General features: G+C 40.6%; 1 pseudogene; it reads right to left on the reverse strand.

Annotated features, from left to right (window-relative positions):
• LOC119906495 overlaps positions 1-14241 on the reverse strand; it is a 41474-nt pseudogene extending 27233 nt beyond the window's left edge.
• Between the last annotated feature and the right edge of the window lie 1622 nt (positions 14242-15863).

The raw sequence follows: 15863 nt of genomic DNA on the forward strand, positions 1-15863 counted from the left end.
AAAATTCAAAATGGCCGACTTCCTGTTGATTTTAGGGCATCGCTCCAAGAGGCTTTTTTGTGCGTTTGGACAAGATACACGTACCACAGAAATTTCATACATGTAGGTGAAACATGCTGCGAGGGCTGCTTCGGTAAAGATCACTTCCTGTTGCCAGTAAATGGCGTTATGACTGAATGGTGAATGTCTGCATGTAGATGTGTTCAGGGTGGGACTGTAACAGTAACAGTAACAGTAACATTCAGTCACCATACAAATAAACATAAACAAGCTTGAAATTACCTCTCGAAGATCAGAAAAGTCCAACACTCAGGATAACTGGTCGTCACCCACAGGTTAGGAACAAATTGCTCTCCTACAATGTCTACTGTTTACATCCACTGCGTGAATACGTCTCTATCGTTCTCTGATTTCTGGGATCTGAGTCAGCTACCGTTAAGTCCCACCCCTTTACTTGGGAATGAACTTGGATTGATTGTCCACGGTATACTTTCCAATCAGGGTACAGAAAAACAACGACTGACATATCAACTGCTCATCACTTGGGTTGTCATACTTCTCACATGTGCTGTCTCCTGTACACATCATACAAACTATACACACTCAAATGAACTGCAACATTCAACTTTTTTAACATTCTTAAACCTTATTTAAACATTTTAATAATTAATAAAAACATGCAGACTTTTTAAAAGACATTCTTGAAGATTTCTCTGTTTTTCAAGTTACTTACTTTTTAATGATTTGTATTTTATAGTAATTATGCATTATCTTTCATTTAATAAAATAAATAAATTATACTGGCAAAAGTATTTTAGCCAGGGCTACACACAGATGGACTACAAAAAGCGCATCTCGGACACTGCTTTGTTGTTTTAATGTAGGCCGTCTAAAGGTGAACAACATGGTGGAATATTAGGCTACTTCAGTACCAGTCACCAAATAATGGAAACGGTTGGCACATTGAGAATGCTTGCTCACAATCACAACTGAGCATATAATGTTAGCCTACACATTTCAACATTATCCTAACTTTGATAATTTTAGGTTAGTAACATAGCTCGCATATACGTCACATATAGGTTATTATTAACAGTTCAAGACATATGCATATTAGCAAGATATGGCATAAAAGAGAGAAGGCTTAATAGCAAACCGTATCTTACATTGTGATTGACGTCCTTTATCCGTCCGTCATGGTTGATGGATTTCTTATGGATTATTGTAGAAAATTCAAATACCAGAAAACAAACCAAAGAAAAGAAGACATTATGAGAGTCTCTTTCAGGTGTCATAATGTGCGTCTGTATTGCAAGGATTTTTCTAAATGTGGTCGATGGATTTTATCGTTTGTTTGAAAACATGTGTCGCTTTAAAAGTTGCTACCGCAAGGAATTGTGGGACGGCATTATCTACTATCCTTTCGTAAAGGATGGTCCGGTGTACCCTATGCTAAAAGAGATAAGAAAGGAAGCATTGAGTCACCTTTCCTTAGCTTTTAGAGAATTCAAACAGCTCTTATTATGACCGCCTTGGAAATATTTCGGGGTCACTTCACTCAGTTAGGAACCTTCCTAAGTAAAAAAGACTTTTTGACCGCAGCCAAGGTTTTATATCTCCCATCCATAAGAGTGAAGATAAATCTGACCCAAACAACTACAGAGGGATCTTTGTGACCAGTAATCTGTGGATGGTTTTCTGTAGCATTTTAAACAACAGAATATTAAACTTCCAAAATTAACAAAATATCTTGAGTAAAAACCATATAGCCTATATGGAATCTGATTTGTGCTAATTTACCACCAAGAGGTCATCAAACAAAAAGAAATAAGAATTTGAGAGAGAACAAAATTAACTGAAGCAAAAAAATTCATCTCAAAAGTAAAACATATAACTTGTGAGTGAGTGTAAAAGTCTAATCAGTGAGAAAGCAGCGGAGGGAACTAAAAACAAAAGGACTTACTATGGATGTGCATGCAATTGTTGGCGGGCACAAGATGAATGGCAGGTGAGCAGTGCAGAAAAAAGGTCAGCAATAAGCTTCAATTAAGCTGTAAATGTACAGTGTAAGTCAGTGGTTTTTAAATTGGGGTCTGGGGACTCCCAGGGGTCCTAGAGGGGGTCCCAGGGTGTTCCCAGCACAACGTGGGATCATTTATTTTCTCTATACCTTCCATCCATAAGTAACAAAGTGACTGAATGCATGACTATTTTGGTAATGGATTTCATACACTTTCTGGAATAAAACATCTAAAAGCCAAAATCCTATCAGATGTGCGATCCTGGGACAAAATCTTATCAAATGGGGATCCGTGGTCTAATTTGTGTCAGTTTAGGGGTCCTTGACATGAAAAACTTTGAGAACCACTGGTGTAAGTTACACTGACTAATAAATAGAGACTGCAGCTCTGCAGCTTCTCAAGATTAAAACTGAGCTACCGTTTGTATAGAGGGTATGCATTGATGTCACTTACCCTTCCAGAACACGCTGGACTGAGTGGCAAAACATCTGTTACCATGTTAGTAAGTAGAGTACAAGTGATTATTTGGTCAAATTAAAGGTAGTTGGACTCGAAAGTGATCCTTACTGCTTACCAAAGAACCAGTGGTCCAGCTCTTTCCCATATTAGATGTGTTGTTTGGGTTTTCGCTGATTCAAGCTAACACTGCTGCTCATCTTTCTGACACACAGTGAGCGTAACTGCGTTCTGTGACGTCATGCGCATACCCTCTATTTTCTGATATTTTCATTGCAATTATGTTCTAAACACAAATAAACACGGCCACACCTCCGCACAACTGCGTTTGAAGCCATGCTTCATCCTGTCTTTGAGTGTGTAGCTCGGTCGGACAGACACACAGACCTGCAGCTCTATACATCCAGGTCACAGACAGAGATCAGAGGAGAGAGACTGGAACCTGCTTGCTACATTTTTATAGAGTCCCGATCTCAGAGCCTTAGCACTGCTGATGCCCAGAAACGTCCCCAACAGCAAAATAATAAGAACATACAGGCAGAGGGCTGTGTCTCTGCAGTTGCAGACAGCGCAACACTGAGTCTATACATTGTTTTGAAGGAAAATCCTACTCAATATACTTTAAACCCTTACAGTATACTGTTTGTTGTATCATCATGCAGCTCCAAAAATAAGTTTCTTTCCAGGAGAGTACAGACATTAGGGTTAAGGTTCCTTCTTGTCAGGAAAACCAACATGGGCTGCTAAGTGTAAAAAGCTTAAACATTGTCATGCTGTGTGCCTGCCTGCCTTGTTTAGTTCTTAGTTTTGTTATTTCAGTCTCTTCTGTATCTGTTATGTAGTCTATGTTGTTGTTTGTCTGGTTATTATCCATCAGCTGGTGTTTAGTGGTGTTTTGCCCATGTCTAATCTGAGTTCTGCTTTATTTTTGCTTCAGTCTGTGTTCGTTGTTAGTGTATTCGTGATCTGTCTGCTTGTGTCTGTTCCCCCAGTAATTCCTTTGCTTGCATGTGCACTAAACACTCTGAGTTCCAGTTAATCATCACTGGTATCATTTTACTACAAAGAAGATGAGTTGTATTTTGTGGTTCAACACAATTCCAAAACAATAGTTTTACAGTTGCAAACTATTTTTTGATTATTCCTACACTACATGATCAACATGGCTAATGTTAGCTCAACTCAGCTAACATTGTGCAGTTGGTCATTAAGAGAAATACCAATCAGTCGTCGTAGTAATCAGGATAAATTCATTGGCAACTAAAGAAAGGGGCAAGTGTCCAGGGAGCTGTGTTCTCTTGTAGATTGCTAGAGAGCTGGACAGGGGTGGAGCAGCAGTACTCTGGTGGACAACCTGAGGGCTGGACAGAGGGGAAGCAGGATACTTCAGGCAGACGTCAGGCAGGATCGAAGGACTGAGCAGGTTCGGAGTACGGCCAGGAGACAGATGGGAAACCAGAAGCTGGTGTCGGCAGTTCAGTCTCTGTGGTGCTCGGCAGCAGGACCTCATTTGCACAAGGCAGTGGTGAGTGGGTAGCGGAGAGACACAAAGATGGAGAGAGACACGCTTCTTTCTGGAGGGTGGCTCTAGGAAAGGATTTGGCTGGAAATTGGCAGGTTCAGTACTAGAAGACAGATTTTTTGGTTGGAGGCTGGAAGTCTGGGTGCTGTCTGGCTCTAAAGCAAGATCCAAGAAAAACGATGCCAGAGATCTGGATGTCTCTACCCTGTCGAGGGCCCCATTTCCTTGCAGGGTTGGGGAGGACTTAAAGGCTTGCTGGGAATAAAATAGTGACGTTGAACTGAATGTAAAGAATTTACTGTTTATCAGACCACAAATGAAACAAAAATTTGGTTGGAAAAATGGTAGATGCTGCCTGAGTGTAGGGTTTCTAGGGGCCAGTGTACAAAATGATTAACTGCTAATGGGCCTCTAGCTGCACAGCTAACTGAGCTAACTACTAGCTACTGTTAGCAGTAGTTAGTGGTTACTTTAGAAACAAGTACAGCCATCTGTCCATTAAGAAATGAACCAACTTTCCTTCACAACCAGTGGCGGTTCTAGACCAATCTTATTGAGGGGGCTAGGCTGGGGGCCAGTTGTTTTGTCAAAGGGGTACATTCAATCCCAGTCAATAGAGACAAAGGCAATGTTCAAGCTTTCAAAGTGTCTTGTTTAGTATATAATGTAATGATTTAGTATGTTTCAGTAACTTAGTTATAGTTTTACTAACACTAGAACTGCCAATGCCCAGTCTCTGACTTTTTCTAAAAGTGTGTTATATAGCACCCCCTATTGTTAAAAAATGTCAATATAAAGCCAGATTTAAAAAATGGGCATTTATACCTATAAGCGCCAGCGGTCATTTTAGCGCTGTTCATGTCGCGTGTTTAGATAAACATTCTATGTTGCTATTGGCAACGTCTTTCCCACTGTAGACATTACACTTGCTCAGCCCATTGAGTGAAGGAGAGTCTGACGGTGGGGGCTGAGCAATGTGTCCTGGGTTGATTCTGCATCTGACGGGTCATTATCGGACAGCGATCCACTTGAATGAAGTAAATATGCATAAAAGCCGCTGCTCATAGATTTTGTGTTGCTACATGATCATCAAAACTAATGCTGCAGTAGCCTAGTTTTTCCCTGTGATAGAGGTGTGTTCTACGGTCCCTTCAAGAGAGCGTGCGGCTCCCTCGTATGCTTTTTGACCGGCTATAATTTTTTCAGTGCTGTGTATTTTTTAGTAAAAGTGATCATTATACATATTTTCCGTTGGGTCAAAATCTACTATGAATTTTGGAATGGATAATAATTGTTTATTTCAAATAAATAGCCTACTATTGGACTTTCAAACTTTTGTAGCTGTGTGTTACTCTCTGGATGCCCGATGGAGTCCGAAAAAACAAGCACAACAGCAAGAACTAGCTGAGATTATGAGGCTATTATTACCGCCTATAAAACACTACAACAGTCAGTCTTTTTTGTAAATTGTATGCTGCATTTAAATTCAAAGAGCCGCCATGTGTGAACGTGTCCTTCATAGATCCGCAGCGCAAGCAAACGACCTGCACGTGAAGACAATGAATAAAATAGAATAAACATTCTGTAAATGCCTGAAATATGGGGATGGTGTTTATAGGAAATGCACAGCCAAGGTGCTGAATGATTCCCAAAGTGTGTTGGAGCAACATGTAGCAGAAATAATCACAAAATCACGGCATTTTTATGGCGGTTACAGGTATACAACGAACCCTAAGTTCTAGTGTTAAATTACATTATACAAAAAACCCTTCCTGTTAACTTTAGCTCAAGTTACAGGACATTCTTTGATGCAACACTTCTTTGTAAGGCTTAATGAACAGAATCAGCTCTAGTGTACTAGACATTCTCTGAATCCCACATGCGCACTGATATGTTTATTTACATCATTAAATGTTGAAATGTATAATGTAATAGGCTGCATATTAACTTATAGGGAGAAAACTGGTAGTTCTATGTAAAATCAGATGTTGAGCACCCCCATATTGCCAAAACGGCATGATGCTCGTTTCGCTGCCAAGCTTCGACTGTGAGATTGACAGTCGAATCAGGCTCCACCCATCGAAGCATCGAATCTTCAACTATTTGGGGTCAGCCCTACTCCACACTTTGTTTTAGTGTCAGCGCTAGAGGAAGCACTATGAGCAGAGCGATGGAATACTGAGACAGACTGTTCGGATGTATTTGGTGGGCGTGCTGTGCATTGAGCAGATCATGAGCAGTTGAACGCATAAGGACATCTGTGCCTGTTGTCGGCACGGAACAAAAGTAGAAAAAAAATACTATTCAGAGCAGTCTAAAGCTTTCTGCTCAAAGGGATTACTTTTACATACATTATCTAATTTACTTGAAACTTTTGTTTAATATGAACATCCAACATTGCAACATTATATATATATGACAGAAAATAAGGGAAAGCATAATAGTTCAGGTTAAAGCCTGTGAAAACTTGGTTTCAAATTTGAAGTGCTTCTCTGCAAGATGAAATATTTGTGACTGAATAACAAATAACCATTGTTAAAGTTTAGTAAAAAACATCTTTTAGACAGCATTTATTAAGAGTTAAACTAAACTCAGACAATGTGTTTATAATAGGAATGTGTAGGTGTGGTATGATCAGATTTGATTAACAGTGCTGGAAGCATAAACAACCTATCACATTCTGATTTAAATGTTGCTAAACTCTGATTTGTGGCACAAGAAGTGTGAAGAAATACGCATTTAAAGTCTGACAGTACCTTCTTTGCTTGCCTCTGTGATGTTGCCAGTATGTAGCTCAAAATAAGGAACGTTGTCATTCTGGTCCAGGACTATGACATTAGTGGGACGTCATCCTCTGCTATGGTTCCATTTCTGTATTTAGCGACCCCTGTTAGCTGCATGAATTACATGAAGAGATGAGACAATTTTCATCAAAGAATTCTCCATTCAGTGTTATTAGTTTTACTCCTATACCTTCAGCAACATCTCAAGTTTTTAACCAGGGTCCTACCACCAAGATTTCTTCCAGAGCTTTTCAGCAGAATCTCGTTGTTCATCACAACTGAGCAAACTCCATCTGATGAAGGACACAAGATGTGGCTGAACGCTAAAGAAAAAATCAAGTGGAACTTGAGTTCTAAGGTCAGGAATGAACCTTAAAACTCAAATGTATAGCTCTGCCTTTTATTGACTCACTGCTGTTCATGTGGCTATAGATTCTCCACAAGTTGGAGCTGTTCACTTTGTGTGAGGCCAGTTCTACACCTGCCAATCTGCGCCACCTGCAGGCAATGAGTCTTACAGTTGTCCTTTCCTATAGCTGCTCTTTTGTGTATGTGTGTGTGTGTGTGGGGGGGGTTACATATTCTGCCGCCAACTATACTAACAGTTAAGGGGCTGTAACCGCATGTTCTCCACCGAACCATCCAAAGTGTAAATACAGTTACAAATACCTTGGGGCCCCGCAGGCTAACGGAAATCATGAGGAGGTAGCAAGGATGTCCGCCCCAGCCAAATACCTACAAGATAGGCCAATGACATCAAGACAAGAAAGCTCCTCACAATGCATGAAGGGTTTCACCTCAAATCCAGCACCCTGACACTGTACACTAAGCGGAGGGGGGGAGGCCGAGGGCTAGTGAGTGTCAAGATCACTGTCCAGGATGAAACAACAAAGATCCAGGAATACATACAGCAGCATAAGCGGAGGTAGTGTGGGTGCATGGGAGCAGCCGACCCAGGGACCACTACGTGGACTATGAAGTTCAGCTTCAATTCAATTCAATTCAATTTTATTTATATAGCGCCAAATCACAACAACAGTTATCTCACAGCGCTTTTCATAAAAGAGCAGGTCTAGACCGTACTCTGTGATGTTATTTACAGAAGCCCAACAGTTCCCACCAAGAGCAAGCACTAGGCGACAGAGGCAAGGAAAAACTTCCTTTTAAGAGGCAGAAACCTCGAGCAGAACCATGGCTCAGGGTGGGCGGCCATCTGCCTCGACCGGTTGGGGTGAGAGAGAGAGACAGAGAGAGAGAGATGTAAGGAGAGAGAGAGAGATGTAAGGAGAGAGAGATGTAAGGAGAGAGAGAGGGGAGGGAGGCAGCCTACACAATATACACACAGAGGTACACACAGTGAAGGTAATGTTGCTATAGACTAAATGAAAAATGGTACAGATATTTATAATAGTGTTAATGGTAACCATCGTAATGTTAATGATTATAATAACAATAATAACAATAAGACTAGCAAAAATAGTCTCTGCAGCAGAGGGTGTCGAGCAGGAACACGGGGGCAGCAGGTGACCCGCAGCCACAGCTCCAGACTCCACAGCTCCAGAGCCAGAAAACCTGCAGGAAGTGATAGGAGGAGAGAGGAGAGGGACGAGAAAGCACAAGACTACCAGAAAGGGGAGAAGTTGTGTTAGTAACATGCAATAATGGGATAAGGTTGCATACAGAGGGGAGAGAAAGTAGAGGAGAGAGGAGCTCAGTGCATCATGGGAAATCCCCCGGCAGTCTAGGCCTATAGCAGCATAACTAAGAAATGTGATCTCTTTTCCTGGTTCCTGTCAGAACACGTGCTGCAGCTCAGCTCTTATCAAAAGAAACAGTCCGTTCACTCATAGTTTCAATGGTAAACCACCACAAGAATGACAATTACCAACAAACACACTAGATTCCAAGGAGATACATTTTAATAAACAAAAATCATAAAGTAACATTTGTATTTCAAACAAATGGCAAACTTATTAGCACATTTTAACAAACCTCCCTTCACCCTCATGCATCATGGGAATTTTGAGGGAGGGGCGTAGGCTGTGTGTGTATAGCAGTTTATTTACGGCATCAGCTTCCACTGCCCCACGTTAATGACTTGTTTTAACTGTCCTTTTTGTGCTTCTACTACATTCTTCAGAGCTCTCTGTGGCTAACTCTCCTTTCTCATCTTTATGGGTCCGTGCATCTAGCAAGGGAGCATTTCAGAATAAGAGCAGACTTTGCCGACATGTTTAGATTTTGTTGGTTTGGTGATTAGTGCTTGTTTTTGTGCTTCTACAATGATTAAGTGTGTTTATTGTTGATATACGATCGGAAGTCTATAACGGGTATTTTGTTTTGAAAATTTACAGTTTCTCTGCCGTTTCTGTGTCTGACTTCCTGCCCGGTTCATCTGCGTTGTGCTGCTTGACGCTGGGACGCTTCCTGGACGCACTCAGTCTATGGACGCACTGCTGTGCTTCCGGTGTAAGCAAAGACATTTAGTAGAATGGCTGCTCCGGCAGCAGCGAAGCAGACAGACTCTGTGGCCTTTCAGAGTGAGTCTGGGGTCGCGTAAACTTGGTTAATATGTCTATGTAGCAGGTGTGCCCACGATAAAGCTCCGCCCTCACTGTGCTGACAGTCTAGCTCCATTATTTGAAGTTTCATTATTTGAAGTTTCAGTTCAAGTCAGTTTTATTTATATAACACCAATTCATAACAGAAGGTATGTCACTGCACTTTTCATAGAGCAGGTCTAGCCTTGCTTTGTAAAGTGCATCACAGATCAGGATCACCTTTTTCATCATTAACTACAGTATTGTGAAAAAGTGTTTGCCCCTTCCTGATTTCTTATTTTTGCACGTTAGTCACACTGCAATGTATCAGATTATCAAATAAATTTAAATATTAGACAAAGATAACAAAAGTAAACACAAAATGCAGTTTTGAAATTACGGTTTTTATTATTAAAGGTCCAGTGTGTAATATTTCTGATGATTCTGATTGACAGAAATGCAATATAAGATCCATGACTTGATAATGAATTTAGAGCTGATGGAATCGCATCCTTAAATTTAGCTACAGCACTATCAGACAGAGATCTTGTATAGAAGTTTTTGCCCAATGGCGTGTAGTTCAGCAATACAAACTCAAAGTTATCAAACAGTGGTCGGACAAAGAGGGATTCTGTGGGAACACCACTAAATGTTCAATTTCATTACCATACACCAAAACAAGGTCGAGGGTGTGGTTAAAACAGTGAGTTGGTTCATGAACACTCTGAGAGAAGCTAATGGAATCTAACAGAGAGATAAACGCAGTACTGAAGCTGTCATTCTCAACGTCCACATGAATATTAAAATAACTTTGTCCGTTTAAGGACTAAAGTTGACAAAACTCTGCAAATTCAGATAAGAATTCAGAGTACGGGCCAGGTGCTCGGTACACTATAACAAAGAGAATTGGTTGCAGTGATTTCCAACTTGGGTGCGAAAGACCAAGAACAAGGCTTTCAAATGAGTTATAGTTTAGTTTAGGTTTAGAGCTGATTAATAGGCTAGAGTCGAAGATAGCTGCAACTCCACCTCCTCGGCCTGTGTCTCGAGGAATGTGAGTATTAATATGACTGGGAGGGGTGGATTCATTTAGGCTAACATATTCTCCATCACCAGCCAGGTTTCAGTAAGACAAAATAAATCAATATAATCTGATATTAGTTCATTTACTAGTACACCTTTAGAAGAGAGAGATCTGATGTTTAAGAGTCCACATTTAATTTTCCTATTAGTTTGCACTATTGCTCTTGTGATTTTAATTTTATGAGGTTTTTATGCACAGCTCCTCTTCTGTTTACCTTTGATTTAAATAATTTCGATGGTCGGGGGACAGACACCGTCACTATAGGATTTTCACTAAGTAACTCCTGAAATGGAGGAGCAGAGAAGTGTGTTAGACTGTGACTCTGCGTTGGGTTTTGGGTGGGTAACTGCTGAATTAGAAGGGCAGAGAAGTGTGTTAGACTGCTCTGCCTCCTGGTCTCAACTCTGGGTTGTCATGGATTTGGTCCACTAATAAACTTGGCCAGATTTCTAGAAATGAGAGCTGCTCCTTCCCAAGTGGGATGGATGCCGTCTCTCCGAATCAGACCAGGTCTTCCCCATAAAGCCTGCCAATGATCTGCAAAGCCCACATCATTTCCTGGACACCACCTCGACAACCTACGAAAACTACGGTGTCCGACACTGTTTTTGCATATGTACACACCGACTCAATATTAATCTTAGTGACCTTCGATCGGCGTAACCGGGAGTCATTACCGCTGATGTGAATAACAATCTCACTGTATTTACGTTTATCCTTAGCCAGCAGTTTCAAATAAGACTCAATGTCGCCCGCTCTGGCCCCAGGGATGCACTTAACTATGGCTAGGCAAAATTACTGTAAGAATAAGTGTTTAGCAGACAGTTGGCTGCTGTAATCTAGCAAATGTAACTGGTATTTAGCGAGACCAGCACAACACGGTACCAACACACCAGAAACGGAAATGAGTCGACACAATTACCACAGTACATCAGCAACCTCGTCCGTGTGGTCCAAATGACCACCACAATCTCAAACTTCTCATTATAACATGAAATGTCAGTGTTTTTCGCCATTGAATTGGCGGCAAACTAACTAAAATTGAAAGCACAAAATGGCTTTGTTCCCATATCGAATCGCAAAAGAGTGTAATTTAATTAAACAAGTATAAGAAGTACAAGATATTAAATCAATATAAATAAGTTATTTTAGAAGGTTAAAAAAGTGACTAAGTAACTTTATCTATGAGTAAATTTTAAATGAGCTACATTTTACTTTTACGTGAGTAGATTTTTATAATAATAATAATAATAATAATCACACTTTTACTTAAGTAGAATATTTTTGTAGTCTTTCCACCTCTGGTGTTAATGTTTCAACTTTGATGAGAGGATGAAGAGGGACTATCTTCTTCGCACAAGAAGAGAAAAACTCAATGACTGCACCACAGGTCAGGTAAACTTGTTGTGTTCCCTCCTCTCAAAGTCCGATGTCAGCAGATAACACTCATGTAACGTTAATGTGCAGCTGCAGAGAATCTCTCTACTCTGTCTTGCTAACCCAGCTGATCAGTGCATCTCATGGTCTGTCTGTGTCTTGGTTGCTTGCCAGACTGTGTCAGACCAATCTTTGAGTGAAATACAACTATTTATTACATTTGATAAACTGCAGAACTGAAACGATAACTGCATCGTGTGTGAACATGCGCTCATATATGTGCATGTAGGAAATGAAACTCATTCCAGCAAGAAACATCTGTGGGACCAGTCCAGACAGCACACAGATGTGATGACACCCCGCAGGCGCACCTTAAAACAAGACAGTGATTATCTGTCTCTCAGTCAATGTTTAGTTAAAATTCTGGACTAATGCAAGATGGAAACCAGTGGATTGACTATTAACTATTAAATATTGATTAGAGGGGCAGACTGGGTGATATGGATGCACATCTGTCAGTAAATAATAAGCATCAGTGAAGTCATAGTATGCAAAGTATTTATATTTGAAAAGTATTTAAAGAAATCTGGGGGAGACAGTTTGAATGGGCCTGATGGAGGCCTATGTTGCAAGCAGGGGTGGACTGGCACAAAAACTCAAGCAGGAAATTTCCCAGACAGACTGCACAGATCCAGTCCAGACGTCTTCAGCAGGTCTCACAGACCCAGGTGAAACACAGGCAGCCAGTACGAGCACAGCCAGAGATGTAGAGCCAGCATCAGATACAAGCAGCTCAGACCCTAATGGAACAGTTGCTGCTCCACCACATGTCCCAGCAGATTGGCCCCCAGTCTTAATAGACTTTATGAGGACTGAGTTAGTGCCCAGAGATCCATTGAAAAGTGCACTCGATGTTTCTAGAAGAAGTTTCTATCAAGGGTTCTTACAGGGCTCACAAGTCTAAAACATTTCACCACATAAGCAGAGCGATAACGCAGGCTAATGTGGTCTGAGCAACGGGAACACAATGTGTCACACACGTCTTGGGTGCATTCACACCTGTCCTTAGAGCTGTCACTTGTGATCAGATCACCCAAGAAATGTTAATGCTAGGTGTAAACAGGACCGAAGACATAACTGTTCAATTTTCTTTTAATGTCTCTTGAAATAAATAAATGCAGTATAGCGCACATGTGCGTAAGCAGAATACCCACAAAACAAAAGCTATGTAAAAAAAACTGCAGCTGGTAACACTGGTTTGCCTGCAGGTGGTGCAACAGCAGGTATTACTCTTCTTGCCTATAAGTGGCACTCATCAGCATGTCTACATATGCCAGTCTAAAATTGCTGCTGCTGTTACTTTTCTTGCCTATACTGGAGCACCAATGTTTTTGTTGATCCTCCTGTTGTTCATGTTAGCATATTCAATTGACTTTTCCAGACACAAAGTTAATAGAATGGATTTGACTAAAACGGCCAACTTACCTGGGCAAGCATTATAATAATGCAATTTACCTGTACTTGTTACATCATATAACATGCAGTATGGGGCTTGAAATCAATTTTCAAACTTTCAGTCAGTAGAAACATTACACAGTATAAGACCTTCTAACTAACTCTTTTTGTGCAAATCAGCTAGCTGACCTTGCTGTAACTTCTGTTGCAATGACAGCTCTCTTTGGTGTTTGCCCTTTTGTCATACGCAGAACATAAGCAAATATGTCTAAAAAGCCCAGTCTTGTTCCCTGGTTGTCAAATAATACTGATGTTTTGTCACACTGTCAGTGTCTCATACAGTGTCTGTATGAGAGGCACCAAGCTGCCAGAAAGCCCTTAGGCAGTCAGGTTATGGTTAGAACGTTAACGTGTTGAAAAGGCCTCTCACACGAATGCAAAAGGCTACCTTGTGCATCTGTATTAGATGCCGAGGGGCGTAACAAGCAGAGTTGGTATTTGACGACCTCGGAATAGAATGGGTTGGTCTGACAGATTTTATCATCATCTGTGACCCATCCTCTCTTGTTACAGCATTCACTGGGCTGACAAAGATATATCAATTTCCATATGAGCAGCTATAGTTATATGTTTAAGTCAGTTACCAACAACACCTCTCTGACACAAGCTAACCCCAATAAAGTACAACTTGGTCAACAGAAATCTAGATCATTTTCAAATTACTGTCACTTAGACACATGGGAGCTGAAACATACCTAAAAAAATCAACTTTATTTAGATTATGTAAATATGTGTAAAGGAAGCTTAGTGCCATCCAGTAAAGCCTTGTGACTAAGGGAAACCGAGCCCATTCTCCCAGTTGGCTCAGTATATACAGGACATTACAGGCTTGCAACTTATTTAAAGAAAGACTTACATTGTAGAATGGATATTTCTCCCGGTCCAGAATTTCAGTAATGCGTACAAACCCAGTGCCATGGTCCACCATAAAATGTTGAAGGGTGGTTTGTCAGCTCCCGTCCAGAGAGATAATACTCAACATTGCATCGTTGTCTTTATCAGATCGAATCTAACAACAAAACACACAGAGAGAATTCAAGGATTCTTAAACACTCGTGATTATTGTTATTTCAGTATTTTAGTTGGTCTAATATATGTGCCTTCAGCCAAAGGCCAAATTCCCTATTGTGGTGCAGCTGAGGACTGGAAATTACTGAAGCGGCCTCTTTCCAACAAGTGGAAACAGGTTATTCACTGCAGGGTTAGTACCTAAACCACTTCTTTGTTTGATGCTTTGGGAAGCTCATCCATCCAGGCACTTTTTTTAACACACTGTGGGAAAATAAGACTTTAATGAGCAAAAGACGAATTACTTTGGCAATGAACTCTCTGTTGGTGTAGTCAGTGTTTTCGTACAGCTTGGTAGGAGGAAGGATCCACTCTCTCTTCTTCCTCCTCAGTGTCTTTGGCCTCTTCTCTTGCCTCAGCACTGAACATCTAAAACCAAAGAGCAGACATACACTTGAATTTGCTTTAATGGAGACTGTAGTGAGCGGTACAGTGTGCAGTACTGTATGGTATGTATACTCTATGGGATCTTTACAGACTAAATGGTGCAATTTAGTATTGCATGTCTATAGTTGAGTCACTTAAAGAGCCAGATTTAAAAAGTGGAACAGAGGCTGAGATCTTGACTTTCACTTCCTGGTATGAGTCAAGCTCCAAGAACACGAATCCTACATTTCTTACAATGCAACTCAAAGGTGTCTTATGTCCTGCAGAGCCACAGACGACATTTTATTGCTTTTTCACAGGCTGAATGGTACTCCTCAAAATGTTGATCTTCATGTGGGAAAATCAGTGGAATGCAGTGTGTGCTACTTTAGACACACTGATTTTATACTTAGTGTATAATTCATGTAGTGATACTGACAAGTTCCACATACAGATAAAATAATGGTAACGTAGTGTTAATAATACAAATATCAACAAAAGTAATAAATGGCTGACAAAAGCCACTCTGATCACCTCAATTTGAAACATGAAGAGCATCTTTCAGAGGGATGATAACAAAAATCAGGTTGGATCTAAACCATTTTATCCAGAATGTGCATGAGCCTCTGTGTTTAGAGACTTTCCCTCTGCCTAAGACTGTTATAATTGATTTTGCTGCTGTTAAAAATGTTCAGGAACAAAGTTATGCAACTAAATTCCTCTACCTGCACTTGACCTTGTCATCACCACCTTTCCAAGATGTTTAACTGTGCTAGCTAAATCACTCCCTCTGAATGGTATTTTGCCCCTGGCACTGAAAACTGCTATTGTGAAACTTCTCCTAAGGAAAAGGAACCTGGATCCTTTAGGGCTAAACAATTTCATGCCAACGTCTCTTTTCTAAGTACAATTCTTGAGAAACTAGTATTTAAACAGCTAAATGATTAACAAAATCCAGCAATATATATGATAAGTTTCAGTCTGGATTCGTGCTCACTACAGCTGTCATGGTTTTGGGTTTGAGTTCAACTATTTCCTATCTTATTGTGTAAAAGGAGTATTCTGCCTTACAACTAACTGGCATGGATGTGCACAGCCCAGGACCAGAGGCCTCTGCAGCGGGTGATTAAA

Source organism: Micropterus salmoides, unplaced genomic scaffold (assembly GCF_014851395.1).
Source record: "Micropterus salmoides isolate LMB-PRFRI ecotype aquatic unplaced genomic scaffold, ASM1485139v1 Ms_hic_scaffold_1627, whole genome shotgun sequence".
Classification (NCBI taxonomy): Eukaryota; Metazoa; Chordata; class Actinopteri; order Centrarchiformes; family Centrarchidae; genus Micropterus; species Micropterus salmoides.